The sequence below is a fragment of the Microtus ochrogaster genome, linkage group LG5, assembly GCF_000317375.1.
Source record: "Microtus ochrogaster isolate Prairie Vole_2 linkage group LG5, MicOch1.0, whole genome shotgun sequence".
NCBI classification, from domain to species: domain Eukaryota; kingdom Metazoa; phylum Chordata; class Mammalia; order Rodentia; family Cricetidae; genus Microtus; species Microtus ochrogaster.
The window spans coordinates 33415200-33431901 of record NC_022031.1 but is presented as its reverse complement, the minus strand read 5'-3'; the positions used below and the strand labels follow the sequence as shown (position 1 = coordinate 33431901).

Below are 16702 nucleotides of genomic sequence, written 5' to 3'. Positions count from 1 at the left end.
AAGAATCGAGTGTAGTAGTTTGGTACCCATTCTGAATAGCTATCATTTTTAGGATATAAAGCTTACTTCCAAACTGGGCATGATGATACACGACTATAATCCCAGCCCTCAGGAAGCAGAGCCAGGGGGAGTTCCAACAAGGCAGGGCCAGCCTGTTCAACACAGGGCATTTCAGGCCAGCCTGGGCTACAGAGTGAGTCCCTATCTCAGAACAAAAAATGAAAGCATGCTTCCATGCCTTAATGGACAGCAAGTATTAACTTTCCTGTCATTTTGATTATTCAGCCACACTGCATGTCATATCTCTTTAGGATATGCTTTGAACTCAACCCTTTTGCCCTCACACCCAGTTTTTGTACAAGCCATGCCATTTTTTGACTGATCATTTAAATAGTCCTATAAGCTGCTTCACTCTTGCCTCCTTAGAATCTCTTGTGATCTGTAAGGTTTTATAAAATGTAAAAACCTGCCATAGTTCCTGACCCCAAATCAAATGAACTCTGGAGGTCTATGGGATTTGGCTCATCTCGCTGGTTGCTGTCTGCTGCTGTTTTCTGCCTCCTCTGCCTTTCCTTGCTTCCTCTGGCCTTCGTACCTGTTCTCACTTCTGTCGGGCAATCTTCCTCCAGCGAACACCATAGCTCTGCTCCTCTTCCTACCCACCCTTCTCTCATCATTTCAAGGCCTTCTTTATCCACTCACGTAAGTTGCAGCTTCCCATCAATACACCATTACCTCTTCTCTGTTTTATTTTCTCTATGTGCTTAACCATTGTTAACCAACTATATTTCTTTTTTTTTATTTTTATGTTTTCTTTCCCTTAAAAGAGCACATCTCTTTTGTCCGATGCAATATTTTCAACACTTGAACATGGGATTAGTATGCTGTTGTAGTCATTTACTAACAATCTATCCTTTATTCTATACCTTGAACCACTGCTGACCACTTAATTGTGTTCCTGCCTACGTTTCAACAAAGGAAGTGCTCATACAAATGAAGCAATGTTGTACCCAGAGCTAATTTGTCTCTCCAAAGTGTTTTTTTTTTCCAAAATAAATTTGTGAGTTTGTGTGATTTAAGAAACTAAAAAACAAACAAACACACATCTCTACGGTGTTCTTTTTTAAGTCTATGGCCATTATTTATAGTGCTTCTATTTTTGCATCCTTATGAGACTGGTCCTTGTGGTTTGCTCCTAACAGTACCATCTTCTCGAGCTGCATGTTGGTCTATTGTTTTCAGTATAGGATCATAACATACAGAATTTTGTCTTGGCTAATAGTTTCGGAGAAAATGTCTCAATGCCTTATTCACTCCAACTAAAGGAATATTACTTCATTACTTCATTGCTATGCAACTAGGATCAGCACAACTACTTCTCTGCTGCTGAGAATAGACTTCATATGCTTCCTTTATTCATTTCCACGTCATTTAATGCATTTCCAATCACCATACTTACAGTTCATAAATGAGCGATGTTTGCCACTTCTGTAAAATAAGACGTTGCTACAGAGTTTGCTGAGATAATTACTTAAATACCAGTGAGTTCATCAGAGTGCTATGATTATTAATCAGTGCGAAAAATCAAGTTCATTACTCAAATTTCAGTATTAAAAGACTAAAGCAAATATACAATTAAGTTCATATTTTTCTCAGAAATGGCCTCAGCTAAGAAAATACTCTCTTTTATCCTGGTTTGGGTTAAAAGTGGTTATTGTTCCAGAATGTTCATTTACCACACTGTCCTTTCCCATAAGTTTTCACTGTGGGCAACTTCACAGATAGCTAGCTATTGCCTACATATAGGTCAGCCTGTTCAGGCCAGAATGGCTTCTCCTCAGATGCAGGCTTGCCCTGTCATCTCAACTCTGCTGTCCTTTGCAACATCTTTGTTCATTTCTGAGGTTCTGGATTTATATTCTTGTGTTCTTTACTAGAGGTATGGTCTCACTCTCAAGAGTAACATCACAGCCGGGCGATGGTGGCGCACGCCTTTAATCCCAGCACTCGGGAGGCAGAGGCAGGCGGATCTCTGTGAGTTCGAGACCAGCCTGGTCTACAGAGCTAGTTCCAGGACAGGCTCCAAAGCCACAGAGAAACCCTGTCTCAAAAAACAAAAAAAAAAAAAAAAAAAAAAGAGTAACATCACTAGTTCTCTGGGTATTCTAGACCATTATGACTTGAAGTTTTGCTGTCTAACCTCCAACCAAGTTCTAACAAACAGGACATACCCTTGAAGTCATGGAATTGCACATTAATTACTAATAGTAATAAGTATAATTTGTTATAATATGGACATGGTAGAATCTATTCTAAGAACTCCTCACTCCTCACTGATTCTAATGTCCACAGTAGCCCCAACAGCTAACAGTGGTGAACTGACATGAAATCTTTGCAGAAATGCATGTGTGTCTATGTGCTTTTGAAAACAAAAGACAATTAAGAAAATAGTAATGTGTGTTTTTACTCTAAAATAAGAAAACACTTCACAGAGGATTCTTTAAAATCAAAAACCTAAATAATGGCATGGCTAAGCTTTCTATATCTCAACGTGTCTGTTACTGCCTATTTCCGATTACTTTTGGCATCTTCTGACAACATCACCTTCATCTTATCTTTGATCATCCCGGAGTGGATGCTTTCTTCTAATTCCTCCCACTTTCAGCACAACAGGTGCTAAATCTCCTTACCTGCTTCTCAGTGTTGTGGTACCTTGTCTATCTCCCTTCCAAATAATCCTTGCATCTTCCTCCTCTTTCCTCCTCCTTTCTTAATAGCTATGAGTGGTACCCTGCCTGTTTTAATTTACACCTTCATGTTGGCTACATATCAAAGACAGGACAGTTGGGATGCTTCTTAAAATTCATATTCCTCGGTCCCGTCTCAAAAGATGATTCTGTGAGTCTGGTTGTATGTATGTATTTGTGTGTGAGTGTGTGTGTGTGTTTGCCTGCATGAGTACGTGTGTGTGCTTACATGCATGTGTGCATGTATGTATGTGTTTTTCAGAAGTCTCTAGTGACAGTAGTATGTAAAAGAACTTTAAAAATCAATATTCTAAATGAAAAATGGTCTGATCACTTGTTTTCTTGAAAGGAATGTATTTTTAGATAATTAAATACTATCCAACAAAATATCACTTAAAAAATTCTTTGCAAAGAGAAAGATGCAACCCAGAGCTTTATAGACAGCCAGGCTTTTATGTATTCACTTTCATTTCGATCTGTCAACCCCATTTCTGAAAGCTTCTATGAGCTTCCTAGTAAGCACCTAATAAGTACTTGTCTATGCAGAGTTTGATGTTGCCTTGGGCTTCTTGCACCAAGATTAAATTGGTCCCATAGGCTCAGCGAGATGTAAATTTTGTATGATTACAAATAGGTGCTTGTGAGTGCATGTATCCATAAACTATACACACATACATTTGCTTTACATATTTATTTGTATAGAGTGCTGTTACTTTCAGTGGTATTATACATAATTTGTGTATAAACAGTGTAGTATATACAAAAGCACAAATCCTGCCTTTTTCATAATTTGAATATTTATAATACTCTGTCATCTCACCATGATATAACTCTGTTGTTTGGACAAGAATAATGACTTGAAAAGCAAGGATGGTGAAATACAGAGGATAAAATGAAGACCTGCCTAAGTACCTTTTGAAACCTACTGTTCTATTTTATATTAAATATATTGAGGCAAATGCTTGTTATAGTCAGATGCCTTCTTGGGGCACTGTGGATCAAGCTGATGACCTTGTATATGCCAGGCACGCACTCTACCACTGAAGTACACACCACTCATGCTATCTGTACTGCAAAGATGAGACACAAGTCACAGAAGAGTTGAGTGATTGAGCCAAGGTTATATAACTAAGAAAGTGGAAGAGGATGAATCACCTCCACGAAGTAATGACCACATGCTGCTGGCCTCCATGGTGTCTGCCATAGCTAGCTACCCAAGAAAGGTGCTCAATAATTTTGTATGGTTATGTGTAGCTCAGTAACCTGACATAGACACACAGAGTTCTAGTACTCCAGGTAATATTATATACTTTCTGGACCACACATCAGTCATAGCATGAAAGACAAATTGAAAACTCCTATACCCAAATTTCTGGGTTTTAATCAGTGGCTCTTAAACTCCCCAATGCTGTGATTCTTTAATGCAGGTCTTCATGTTGTGGAGACATATGAAATTATTTTCAATGCTACTTCATAACTATACTTTTGTAATATAATTGTAATGTAAATATCTGATACGTGGGATCCCTGATATGTAAACTCCTGTAAAAGGGCCATTTGGGCCCTAAAGAAATCGAGACCTACAGGTTGAGAACTACAGGTTTAAATCATTGATTCCCTTCAGAAACCTTGGTCATGTTACTGGATTTCTCTGAACCTCCATTTGCCTATCTTTAAAATGAGATTCTTAGTTTAAGGATCAAATACATTGATATGTAAAGTGATTAGAAGAATTCTAGAAACTTAAAAAGCCTTGTTAAGAACTGTTTATGATCATCATTATTTATAGGAAAAGAAGTTTTATCTCCAGTGACTTTACCTGCATGACAGGAATATCTGATAATGTAGCTAACTCTGGGATGGGGCTGGCCTCTGTGCAGTTGACGTCTGTCAAGAGTGAAGGACAACTGGTCAATAAGCAATGAGGAGTTGCAGCATGAATCTTAACCAGGGGAGGGGGTGACACACACAAGAGAAGCTACAGATTAAGAATTTGGATAAGAGCAAAGCACAGTCTTGGTGGTGTCTGGGTCAAGTAAACTAGCTAGAGTGGGAACCAAGCCAAAGGTAAGGGTGTAGCTATAATGATTAATACCTAAGGATATGGTATCTACCTATAGAACCACAGCAAAGGGCTAGAAAGAAACAGGCAATCTACCCATGAATGTGGGCATAGGAGGCATGGGTGACTGGCATGCACATTCAAGGACCTGCTTAAGGACCTCCAGGCTATTTGTTGCAAAAGTGGATCTATAAAGCCTGTGGTCAGAACACAATGCCAGAAGGGACTATCCATATTGTGCAGTACTCCCAAGTGTGCTTTTACACTGTCTGAAAACTCATAAGAAACACAAATACCCAGCCCAACAAATCAGAAATTTTAGGAACTTGATCATTTAAGTTGTAACAAGCCATTAAGGTAGTTTTCATGGCTTCAATATTTGTGAATCAATGTTCTCATTTATGCATTCAATTAATAACTCTTTAGATGATTTATTACTCCCTAAGCAATTTCAGCAGCAACCCAGATGTCCCGAATGAACTCACACATGAATCAGGGGATGCAAACACGAAAATGACATGAGCAGTACAAAGTGTAACAGATGACAATGATGTGTGCATGAACATCTAGCAAGGTGATGACAGTGGGTTTGGGGAGAGTAAACACAGACATCCTCAGAGGAAGTAGCATTTAGAGTGAATCCTGTGAGCAAGTTTTTCCCAGGTAAAGACGTGTGGTTATAGAGAAGCAGAGGAAGGCCTCAGTAGCAGGAACGTGGTGAGGAAGGACAACAGGAAGCTGGAAGATGACAAGGCATCAGTAGAGACTGACTCATCACGCAGGCTCCTTGGCCTTCGGCCCTCGTAAGAAGACAAGCCACTGGAGGGTGTTATGGGCAGGTTTTAGACCTTTTAAAGACTGCCATGGCTTTGCTTGCACCATGTACACTTCATCCCTCTGTCTGCATCCAGTCACCCGCGGCCCCCAAATGTTCAGAAATCTCTGCTTTGCATGGCCCTCTGCCTTCTGCTTAGAAAGACCATCCCTGACACTTCCCTTCAAATCTGTGCGCTTTCTGACCCTAGCCATTCTCCTGGCTAGTTCAAAAGCATTTATTAGAGTTTGAGTTTTAAACTGGCCTCCAACCATGAAACCTCCAAGAGTTTCAGTTTAATTTCCCTTTCATGCCTGTTCTCACCTTGACTCCTTTTGAGAAAAACCAACTATTGATACTGATAATAAGCTCATTTTATGCTTTGGAAGGAAAAAAAATGCTTAGCTGAATTCACTATTAAATACACTCCTCCCATGATGAAGTCTGCATTTAAGTCAGGCTTCTATTAGCTGAGAAAAGAGTGTCCACTGAGGTATGAAATGTTTATTGTAGCTGGTTCCTGCAAGCACTGCCAGAAGCAGAAGAGAGATAGTATTTTCAATGGCCAAAAACCACAATGCACAAGACATGAATTATGCATGTCTGTCTCTTCAGAACAAATCAGCATAAATTATCCCCTAGGGCAGACTGCAGGAATTAGGGACCCCTGAAAAAAAAATTATCTTGGACTGTCTTCTCGGCATCAGAAACTTTGGGATGGGGACAGAGTTGGTTGCATGAGATTCCAGATCACCACCTTCAATATTTCAGGGGAAATGGTTAGGAATGAGCAGTGACCTGCATTCCTAAGCATCATCAGTCAAGATACCAGTAATCAACACATGATTATTATTCTCATCAGCCCAAAGCATGAAAATAATTGAGTGAAAAAAAAATCCTCGCATTATGTGAAATGATTACTGCCTTTGAGCCATAATAAACAATGATCCCGCTCTGGTGCTAGGCAGCAAAACGAATGAGAGCTGCCTGCTGCTAGTGGCTTGCCAGAGCCACTACCAGACTCTGTCGCCAGCAGCCAGCAACCAGCCCCGAACTTGCTGCATTGTCAGAGCTAAGGAGACACGGCACAAGTGCCCCTCTTTTAGATGCAGCCTTTGACGGCATGCTGCAGAATTTGGCCGCTGCTCACAAGCCTCCTCTTCGGCCCTCACTTCCGCAGTCACATTTCCCAGAACAGTGTGAGTGTACATTAATTATGAAACATGGAGACCCACTTGTTGCTTTCAAATGTAAGCTGTCAAACCAGGCAGCTCGGCAGGCAGAAGCCAGCAGGAGATGCTGTAAAGGATGTCCTCACCTTGCCTGAACGTGAGGATGGAGATGCATGCGGGATCTGAAAAGGCATAAAGGCATTCTGCTGGATCAGGTTTCAACCGTGTAGAGGAATTCTAGGGGACCAATCTCACGCACCCAGCACACTGAACTGGGAAGAGCTGCATATACATTTATTCATAGAGGGCTGTAATTGATAAGCTGGGCCTTCAGGCTCCCTGGCCTCATTCTGCCATGCAGTGTCAGCCGCTAGCCCATAGAGCGCTTTGTACGAATTAGATATAGCTCTTCATGCCTACTGGGCTGGTTGCTCTCATGTAGACCACAGTTGTCACAATTATAGGCAGTAATAATGAAAACTCTTAAATTCTCAAAAATCATGCAGGTTCTCTCGGCGTTGTGACAAGAGGTAGAGGAGCTGGGAGCTCTGAGAAGAAAAGTTTGCTTTCAATTTTAGTCCCAGCAGTGAAGGTGATTGGAAGAGGTCATTACTCATAGCTGGAAAAAGCTGAACAGCTGAGAGCCAGTTGCTTCTCTTGGACCAGGAAAAGCATGGACGACACAAAGTAAACTTGAATGCCAAAATCCTGGAAAGGGAGCCGAATGCAGAGGGTTGCAACTGATAATGGCTCGCCTGGAGAGAGCCTGCTGAAATCAGAGACTGATAGGGAGAGTTTCTAGTACCTGCAGGTAATCTTTCTGAAGAGATATTCCTGGGTGTTATGACTTTAGGGAGATCATACTTTGTATTCTCTAAAAATTCACCAGGTTGCCACATTAAACAGACAGAAAATACTGATTCTTGCATTTGGCATGGGTGAAAAAAAAAATTGTGACACATTCCCAGAGCATTTTCATAACGAATGTGTGCTCTTGACAACAAACTAGAACCAGAACATCATCACTCCAGGAAAAAGGATACTAAATTCTCCGACTCAAGCACTCAAGAAGTATCCATTCTTCTCTCGAATGTGAGGACACCAAGAAATACTTATTAGATGCCATGTCAAAGAGATACATGCCTATTAAAAGATTGCTACCTGTTCATAAAGTTATGCAAGTTTTCCTTTTTATAGCTTGTCATCAATTAATAGCAGCAGCCTCCAGTGAACAAAGAACATAGTATACAACAAGACACAGTTTGGAAGGACTTGGAAGTCTCTGGTGACAAAAATACAGCAAGCACCAAGTGCACTCCAGCTTCTCACCAGGTCAACAATGAACACACAGCAGGGTGTGGTGTACCTCAGCTCCTAATCTATCAGGGCCAGTTTTCAACAGAGCATCTCCTCACACCTAATCCATCAGGGCCAGTTTTCAACAGAATATCTCTAAGTATGGTCAGAAGCAAGAAGAGTCATAATCTGAAGAGACAGGAAGCCCCATCTAAGTCACTCAGACATGTGCTTCGGAATTCCCAGACATGTGATTTAACTAGCATCTCTGAGTTAAGTGCCTTGTGTAGAAAACATGCACGAACAAATTCAGTCAGTGGAATGGAAACTGTAAGACTCAAACATTATATTTAATAACACAAAAGGAGACTTATTTAATGAACCTATCAGGAAACCATTAAGAATCCAGGAAATGATCAATAAACCCTGCGGCAGATCAATAAAAACTTGTAAACCACAAAGCAAACAGTGAGGGGTGACAATGAAAAGTACAATGGTTTACCCAAGAACAGTGGAATAATTCAAAAGGAATAAGAAGCATAACTGGAAAATAAGAAATATTCAAATTAAGGAGGAGCAGTATTTCATTGCTTTCCACAAATAATAATTACCATAGTTAAGAGTCAGGAAACTCTGATTAAAAAAAAAAAGTTAAAAAATTTCATCTAAGCACATTCTACTTATACTACAGAAAATAAAACATGAAAAAAATCTAAAAGCTGATGGTTAGAGACAATTTAGAGCTAGAAAGAGTCAGGGCTTCAGACATAGTTTTGTTGGTAGAGTGTTTGTCGAGCACACACAAAGCCCTAGGTTCAATGCTCAAAATTGCATAAAACAGGAAGGTTTGTAATCTTGGGACTCAGGAAGAGGAGGTAGGAGGACCAGGAGTTCATGATCATCCTCAGACACATAGTGAGTTCAAGACTAGAGTGGGTTGTGAGACTCTGTCTCAAAAATACAAGAATATAGCCAGGTGTAGTGGTGCACGCCTTTTATCACAGCATTGGGGAGGAAGACGCAGGCTGATCTCTATGAGTTTGAGGCCAGTGTCATCTACACTGCAAGCTCCAGGACAATCAAGGTTAATACACAGAGAAACCTGGTTTTGAAAACCAACCAACAAACAACAAAGAAAACAGGAATATAAGAATTACACCAAACTTGTCAAAGCATATTACACCAACAAGATCACAAAATGAACTTCAGCTGTTGAAAGAGAAAACAGTAAAATATCCCATGAAATCATTCCTCAACTGTGGAGGAATTAAAGGGTAAAGCCAGTCTGAGAGCAGATGTGAAGAAAGGAAGAGGCCAGGCCAACCTGAGGGAATTCATTATCAGAGAACAGCTGGCGTGCGGAAACCCTAAAGTGGACTCATCTGAGAGAAAAGAGACGACGTAGGTCAGAAAGTGATATGTAAGTAAAGAAAAGAAGGGTATCACAGAAGGTATAGAGATAGATAGAATACTTTGTTTTTCTTATTCTTAATTAGTGCGAAAAATAACTGCTTAGCAGCAGTAACCGTGTACTTTGTGATTGTAGCCTGTGGGTTTGTAAGGTGAATAATGAGGATTTCAAATATACGGGGGGGGGGGCATTGGAAACCTTCTTTTAAAAACACTTGCACAATATTTTAAATAATGCAGTGTTATTTGAAGATGGGCTTAGATTAATTTAAACATTTATATTAACAGCATGTTTTAAATGAGAATTTTGTGAAGAACGGTTGCTGGTATGAGAAACGCAAGTGGCATTGTAGAAAGTCCTAAGTTAAATTCAAGCAAGACATAAAAAGAACAGAGAAGAACTGCAACATGAGAAACACAGACTCAGCAGTCAGAAGAAAACATTCCAGCACTCAGGAAGTTGGTGTGAGAGGTTTGCCTGGGCTCCATTGTATGGTATATATGTTTTTAAATAGAGTAAAGTCAGGCATGAACAAGGTAGGTACCACAGATATAAACTTGGCGGTGTAAATACTTACTTTAAATGAATATGCTGAACATAGACACTATAGAATGAAGATACAAGATCATCAAAATGCTTTTAAAAAGAAAACGAAACCCAACTCTGTGATTCTATGATATCCATAAGAAACCAAATTCAGAGATCAAAATTTGGGTTAAAGTAAAGGAATGGGAAAAAACATTCCATAATCATAACAAATAGACATACTAATTCAAATAAAGATAATTTCAAAACACATAGAATTATTCAGGGCTACAGAACAGTATGACAAAATGATAAATTGGTCATTTCTCTAAGAATACAATTCAGAATGTCTAACACAAACCCACAGGGAATCCAATAAGGTCAGAGCTGGCAGCCCAGCACGGAGACATTGGCAAACCCATCATTATATTTGGAAACATTAACAACCTTCTTTAAAAATTGATAGCCAAAAAGGAAGAAAAGTCAATTGGGAGATAGTGGTTATCAAGAGCACTACTGATTGGACCTGACTGTCATCTGAGCAATCTCCACGCGTCTAAAATCAAATGTGCGGCCTTCTCGGGATAACACAGAAGAGTCACCAAGTTAGACCACACCTGTTGCACGAAAATCGTCTCAACTTTAAAGGAACAGAAAACATCTGATGTTCTCAGACAATGATAGAATTAAATGAGAAATTATCAAAAAAAAATCTGGAAAAAATATTTTAAAATTTAACCACAGACAACTTAAATAACAAATAGTTAAACACACTTGTAACGTTAAATATTTTCCACTGAAAGGGAATGAAATGACAATTTTTAAACAGTTTGTAGGCTGGAATGAATGGCGCCTCAATGCAGTTTGCACCATCAGCTGCCTGTGTTCCAGAAGCCGGAGAGAGCGGGATGGGAAGAATGGGGAAAGCAGAGCACTGGTACTGGAGTGTCATAAGAAAGTAAGCAGCGTGACACCCTTGTGTGGGGCTGCACGGTGTGACTGCCACGGAGATGGTAATGGGCTAAGGAAAGGGGCTGTGGAGGTTTTAACTCCATGATAAATGTTTGAAGATAACGTTTCCCCATGCATGTACACACATGTACACACATGCACATATGCTACGCCTCCTTCTCCATTCTTTCAAGTACAGCCTCACCCTTCCAGAAAGACTGACAGGAGGAACTAGGGCTACATGGTTTCTCACTGACTCTACCTTTTTTTGTCCTAGCTTTCAGTTTAGTTTTCATGCCTAGCTCTACTCTTCCCTATCACATGCCAAAACAAATTCTTTATTCATTAACCAATAAAAGCAACACATATACAGAAGGACTTCCCACATCAAGTGACCACAAAATTAAGATCAAATGCCGCTTCCCCAAAGAAGCCACCTTTGAGCATCAGTATACATAGATTCCCTAAATGTGTTCCTGACAAATATTTCATTTATGGAGGTATTCCTTTACTTTCCCGTCATAATACTCAGCGCATTTTGTAGTGTGTGATCACTAGACCTCTTAATGTGTAGTCAGATTCCAAATCACTTTAACTCACTATTGAATCAGAAATGTTTAGTGCAATTCATAGTTGTATCTACTATGTGTGCTAAAAAGGTTAAAACAAACACGAAGGGTGAAGAATTCTTTTTTTGTTTTTTTTGGTTTTTCGAGACAGGGTTTTTATATGATATTTCACATCAGATCTTGGTCTATAAGGTAAACAGGGATCGCCATGCGAGTTATACACCATCTCGAGCACAGGAAAGAGAATATGTACTCCACTTCTGGGATGATAGCTCTTTTCCCAAGATGTATAGTCTGACACAGATTATTAACCAGTCCTTGTGTTTAAGTGGGCTCTGATACTGAGACCTGTTTTCCTAATATAATGAGAACGTTAAAGATCGCTAACATCATAGGCAATATCTAATGATAAAGTTTAGTCAGTCAACCTGAAATATACAGAACTGAAAGACAGAAGAAAGATGACTGAGTCATCTCATTATCTAAACATCGAGTTTCAAAATTCTTTCATTGATCATTTGCTCTTCATGGTTCTAACAGTACGATTTAATAGTCAAAATTTTCCCACGCTTTTATAGTCCCACCATTTATCCTATGTGCTTTAGTAGTATAAAATTTCAATAATTTTCAGTTGGATTATTGAAAATATGTTTGGATATCATATGCAGAAGCAAAGCTTTTTTTTCAAATCTAGCAAAACAATGTGATATAAGGCTTATCTAATCATTGATGAGCGAAGAATAAGACCATTAAGCATGGGTAGGAGGAATTTTTTATTATACTTTCCATCCCAAAGTTACTATCCTCTGAAATATCTCAGTTTTATTAGGGATTTTTCATTTGGTTTTGAGTGAGATTAGCATGGTGGACTGGTGTGACTATATCAAAGCATCCTTACGTTCTATGTAATAGTTTACATTAGAATAACGCAGCTGATGGGCCCATTCTGAATTATTTTCAGAATTGTCCTAAATTATTTGATAATTTTTCAACTTGCAAACGGTATTGGCCTCTTTAGTGTAGTAGATTCAAGTGTTAACACATAATTAAACTCTTGATAGAACCATACATTTAAATTATATATATATATGTTAATATTTATTGACACACTCTTCATGGTGGTCAGGAAATTCAAAACTAAAGCATAATAGTAGACTAAATGTTACTCTATCTTGTCATTTTATCTCAAGATAAACCACTGTCTGGCATATAAATTGGAAACTGCTTGTCGTTTCTCAGATTCCAAGAATTTGTTAATAGTAAACTGGGGGAGTGCCATCGAATTGATGTGACTCAAGGCCCTTGAGTGCAGAATGTTAGATGCTAGTCTCACATTCTTCGGCGTTCTAGTCTAGATGCTTGTGTGAATATGCAGGGGCCCAAATGGACCAGTGGCAGGAATTATCAAAACAATGAGGAGTCCTTCTGTCAAGAGACTATTATGCAATTATAATTAAAAACCATTAGTGGTTACAGTTTTTGTCACTTTCCCCCCTTCACCGAGTGGTCTCCATTTTCTTCCAGCTCAGTAGGCTAATTCCACAGAGTAATTTTCCCAGTGCTGAAGCACACCAACTGTGTTCATGTGGCTAAGGATGATTTAATAAGGCTTATGCAGTAACTTGCTATAATTTTATGTCTGTAAGATGTCAGACCTGAAGAATTTCACTTCGGAAATAGGGAAAACAGAATCCCAGATTCCTCTTCAGCTTAGTAGATTTGCCAATGCCTGAGAACTGCAGAAAGAACTGAAAAGAAACGAAGGGCCTCTGGGAAATCCTCCTTCTTTAGCTAGAAATGTCCTGCCACATAACAATCTAATCATTGGTTAAAACCCTATTCGATATGCTAAGAGGATAGAGGTATTACACATTCTGGAATCTGATGGTTTCCATCATCAACTTGAAATCTGTATAAAGAATAAAGAATCAGAAACCTCTTCTTTGTGGAAAACTTCTGCTTCATATTAACACACAAGGATCTTTCTGCAAAACAACATACAGGCTTCAAAACAGGAACACAGGGTGGATGTTAAAAAATTAATGGCAGAATTTACACCTTTAATCCCAGGACTTGGGAGGCAGAGGCAGGCATATTTCTGTGAATTTGAGGTCAGGCTGGTCTACAGAGCTAATTCCAGGGCAGCTAGAGCTATTACACTGAGAAAGAATGTCTGAAAAAAAAAAAGGAAGGAAAGAAAGAAAAAGAAATTAATGGCAGAGTTATTGTCAGACTCCTCTTGTCTGCTACATCTAGACACCTGCATTTGATTATTTTTTTTTTTTTTTGGAAATCAATAATTCTCCAGCCCAATGCTGTCAGACTGTATGGACGGTTTGACTGATTCAGGATACTGAACTAGAACCTAGAACACCCATCACAACAGAACACCAAACAGGTGAACAGACTGGTTTACCTGGGTGCTTTACTCCACTCCTCTCCCACTGCATATTCCTGTCATATAAAACAAGTAGGGGTTTTATATAAGAACTCAGGCTTGGGGGTCAAAAGGAAAATGAAGATTTAAAAAGGAGAATTGTCAATGAAATACAAAACTGGACATTCTATGTATAAAAAATATTATTAACTCTAAAATGATGGAGACTGAAGAAACAGTGCCCAGAAAGGGCACCTCAGATAACAGGTGCTAAAACAGCTCGACATACAGCTTTAAAACTGGCTAAGTAGTTGATGCTCAACATGCTAATCCTAGGCCATCGCACCAACCATTCTAGCGATTTTGCTGTAAAAGTGCACGCTAGGACATCATCCCTGAAATATGTATTCAGAACCAGAGAGGAGCCTGGGAAATGGTTTTCAATATTTCTGTAGATGAAGGTGATGCCTTCCAAAATTGAGGTCCACAAGAAAACAGTTGGAACCTAGAGAAGTTTCTTCTTTTAGTCAACTTCAAGTTGATTCCTTTTTTTTTTTAACAGACATCATTAAAGGAAGTAGGGATAATCCCTTAGGACATAACTGAGTGCTGTCTGGAGAGGTAGTTAGGTGGCGGCCATGAACAAATAATCCCTTGAGAAATCTACAAATTTGGCCTGAGATAAATCTAAGTTCTCTTTTTAAGAGGGTGCGTAGAACAAGGGTTTTGACAAGCAGTTTGGTGATGTCAAGAAGAAGAGTTGGGTGGCAGCAAAAGAGGCTGGTGCCATTGGGTTTCTTTCAGGAATGTAAAGTCAGGGAAAGTCGTCAAGAGCACATACTCAGCACAGTTCCTCCTATCACTGAATAGACCTTCATAAGGATGGTTCAGAAGACTCTGATAAGTGAATCCTTTTCCATCACTGGATAGTAAACCACTGATCTTGGTAAGAATGTCATCACAAATACTTAGCCTGTGACTGCTTCACAATGTGTGACTATAGTTAGGGTGTTTAAACTCTGCTTTGAAGTCACAATATATAGAGATTATCACAATCAATGGACATGATGCTTCTAATATATGCATGGTCCCAAATTTCATCACTTCTAACCCAAAAAAAGTAGAGAAATGATCTATATATTATATAAAGCATGCATGGGCAGCCGGTATATGGCTGTTCTGTTTAACTTGTCCATATTGGGTTTCATGGTCTATGTTAATGAGGACAACTGACCAGGTCTCTTCCTCAAGAGGATACCAGATCTCATTACAGATGGTTGGGTGTGAGGTACCATGTGGTTGCTGGGAACTGAACTCAGGACCTTTGGAAGAGCAGACAGTACTCTTTACCATATCTGCGGTTAAGATGCTTTATATCCCATGCCAGTAAGTAATGAACAACATAATATTAACATTCAAAAGCAACCCAGCCTGTTTACTTTTATTTTAAACAGTATTCTATGGGCCATGTTAAATTTGGAATATTCTGTAGCTACATGGAAATGCTGCAGACATCTTGAGAAATGTCCATAGATGGATGAGATCAGGAATCTCCTCCTCCATTGGACCATAGAAATTGGATTTCTCTTTGTTTATACATTGGGATTCCATGTAGGATTTTATTTAGGGAAAAGACAGGTTATAATGCTTGTAAAATAATCACCCCTAGCAGTGAGGAAACTGATCCTCAGGTTTCAGGGTCCATGTCATAGTTTGTACTAATACTTTAATATATTTTCATTGCCATAAAATACTCTTTGTATTTGAGATTTAGACAACACCCCCACTTTATCTGTTATTGGACATTTGGATAGTTTGTACTTTTTGGTTAATATGAAAATAGTTCTATGAATATTCATGTACAGGGTTTTGCATAGTCACAGCGTGTGTGCGTGCGTGCATGCGTGCGTGCGTGCGTGCGTGCGTGCGTGCGTGTGTGTGTGTGAAATCAGTTCCAAAAATGTTTCATTCTCACCAGCAATACATGAAGGGACCCTACGTTTCCATGTTCCTGCTAACCATTTCTATTTTCTGTCATGTTTTAATTGTCATCCTTGCATTAGAAGTAATGTCCTTGAGGTTGTCACCTGCTCTATCCTGAAAGTTAATGGGGTTTAATATCTGTTCAAGAGCTTCATGATCACTTTTGTATTTTCTTGTGTGAAGTGTTTGTTCAAATTATTTCTTCAGTTTTATTAATTTATTTATTTTTGGTTTTCAAGACAGGGTCTCTCTGTAGCTTTGGGGCCTGTCTTGGAACTAGCACTTGTAGATCAGGTTGACCTTGAACTCACAGAGATCTGTCTCTGCCACCTGAGTGCTGGGATTAAAGGCACCATCAATGCCTGGCCTTGGAATACTTATTCTTAATATTAAGTCAAAAGAGTTCTGCTTTTATATTATATCCTAGCCTAGATATAACTCTCTTATCAGATAAATGATTTATAAATGTTTTCTTTCTTTCATTGGCTTACTGGATTATTTTATTAATATTATTATATACAGCAAAAATACTTTTACTTAGAGATCAGTTTGTCTTTTTCCCTCCTCACTTATAATTTGGGTATTATAATTAGGGTTTTACCTGAACCAAGCCCATGATGATTAACCTCTATATTTTCTTCTAAGAATTTTGCTGTTTAGCACTTACATTAAAGTATATTACTCATTTTGCAACTTTGAATGATTTAAGAGTTCACCAGCACACAGATATCTAGTTATTTTAGTGCCATTTAGTGTGTGTGTGTGTGTGTGTGTGTGTGTGTGTGTGTGTGTGTG

The 16702-nt window shown here is 39.0% G+C and overlaps 1 protein-coding gene across 4 annotated transcripts in view; it reads left to right on the top strand.

The window, feature by feature from the left end:
- The window catches only part of Lingo2 (leucine rich repeat and Ig domain containing 2), a 1024105-nt gene that overhangs the window by 950332 nt on the left and 57071 nt on the right, over positions 1-16702 (top strand). The window lies entirely within an intron of this gene.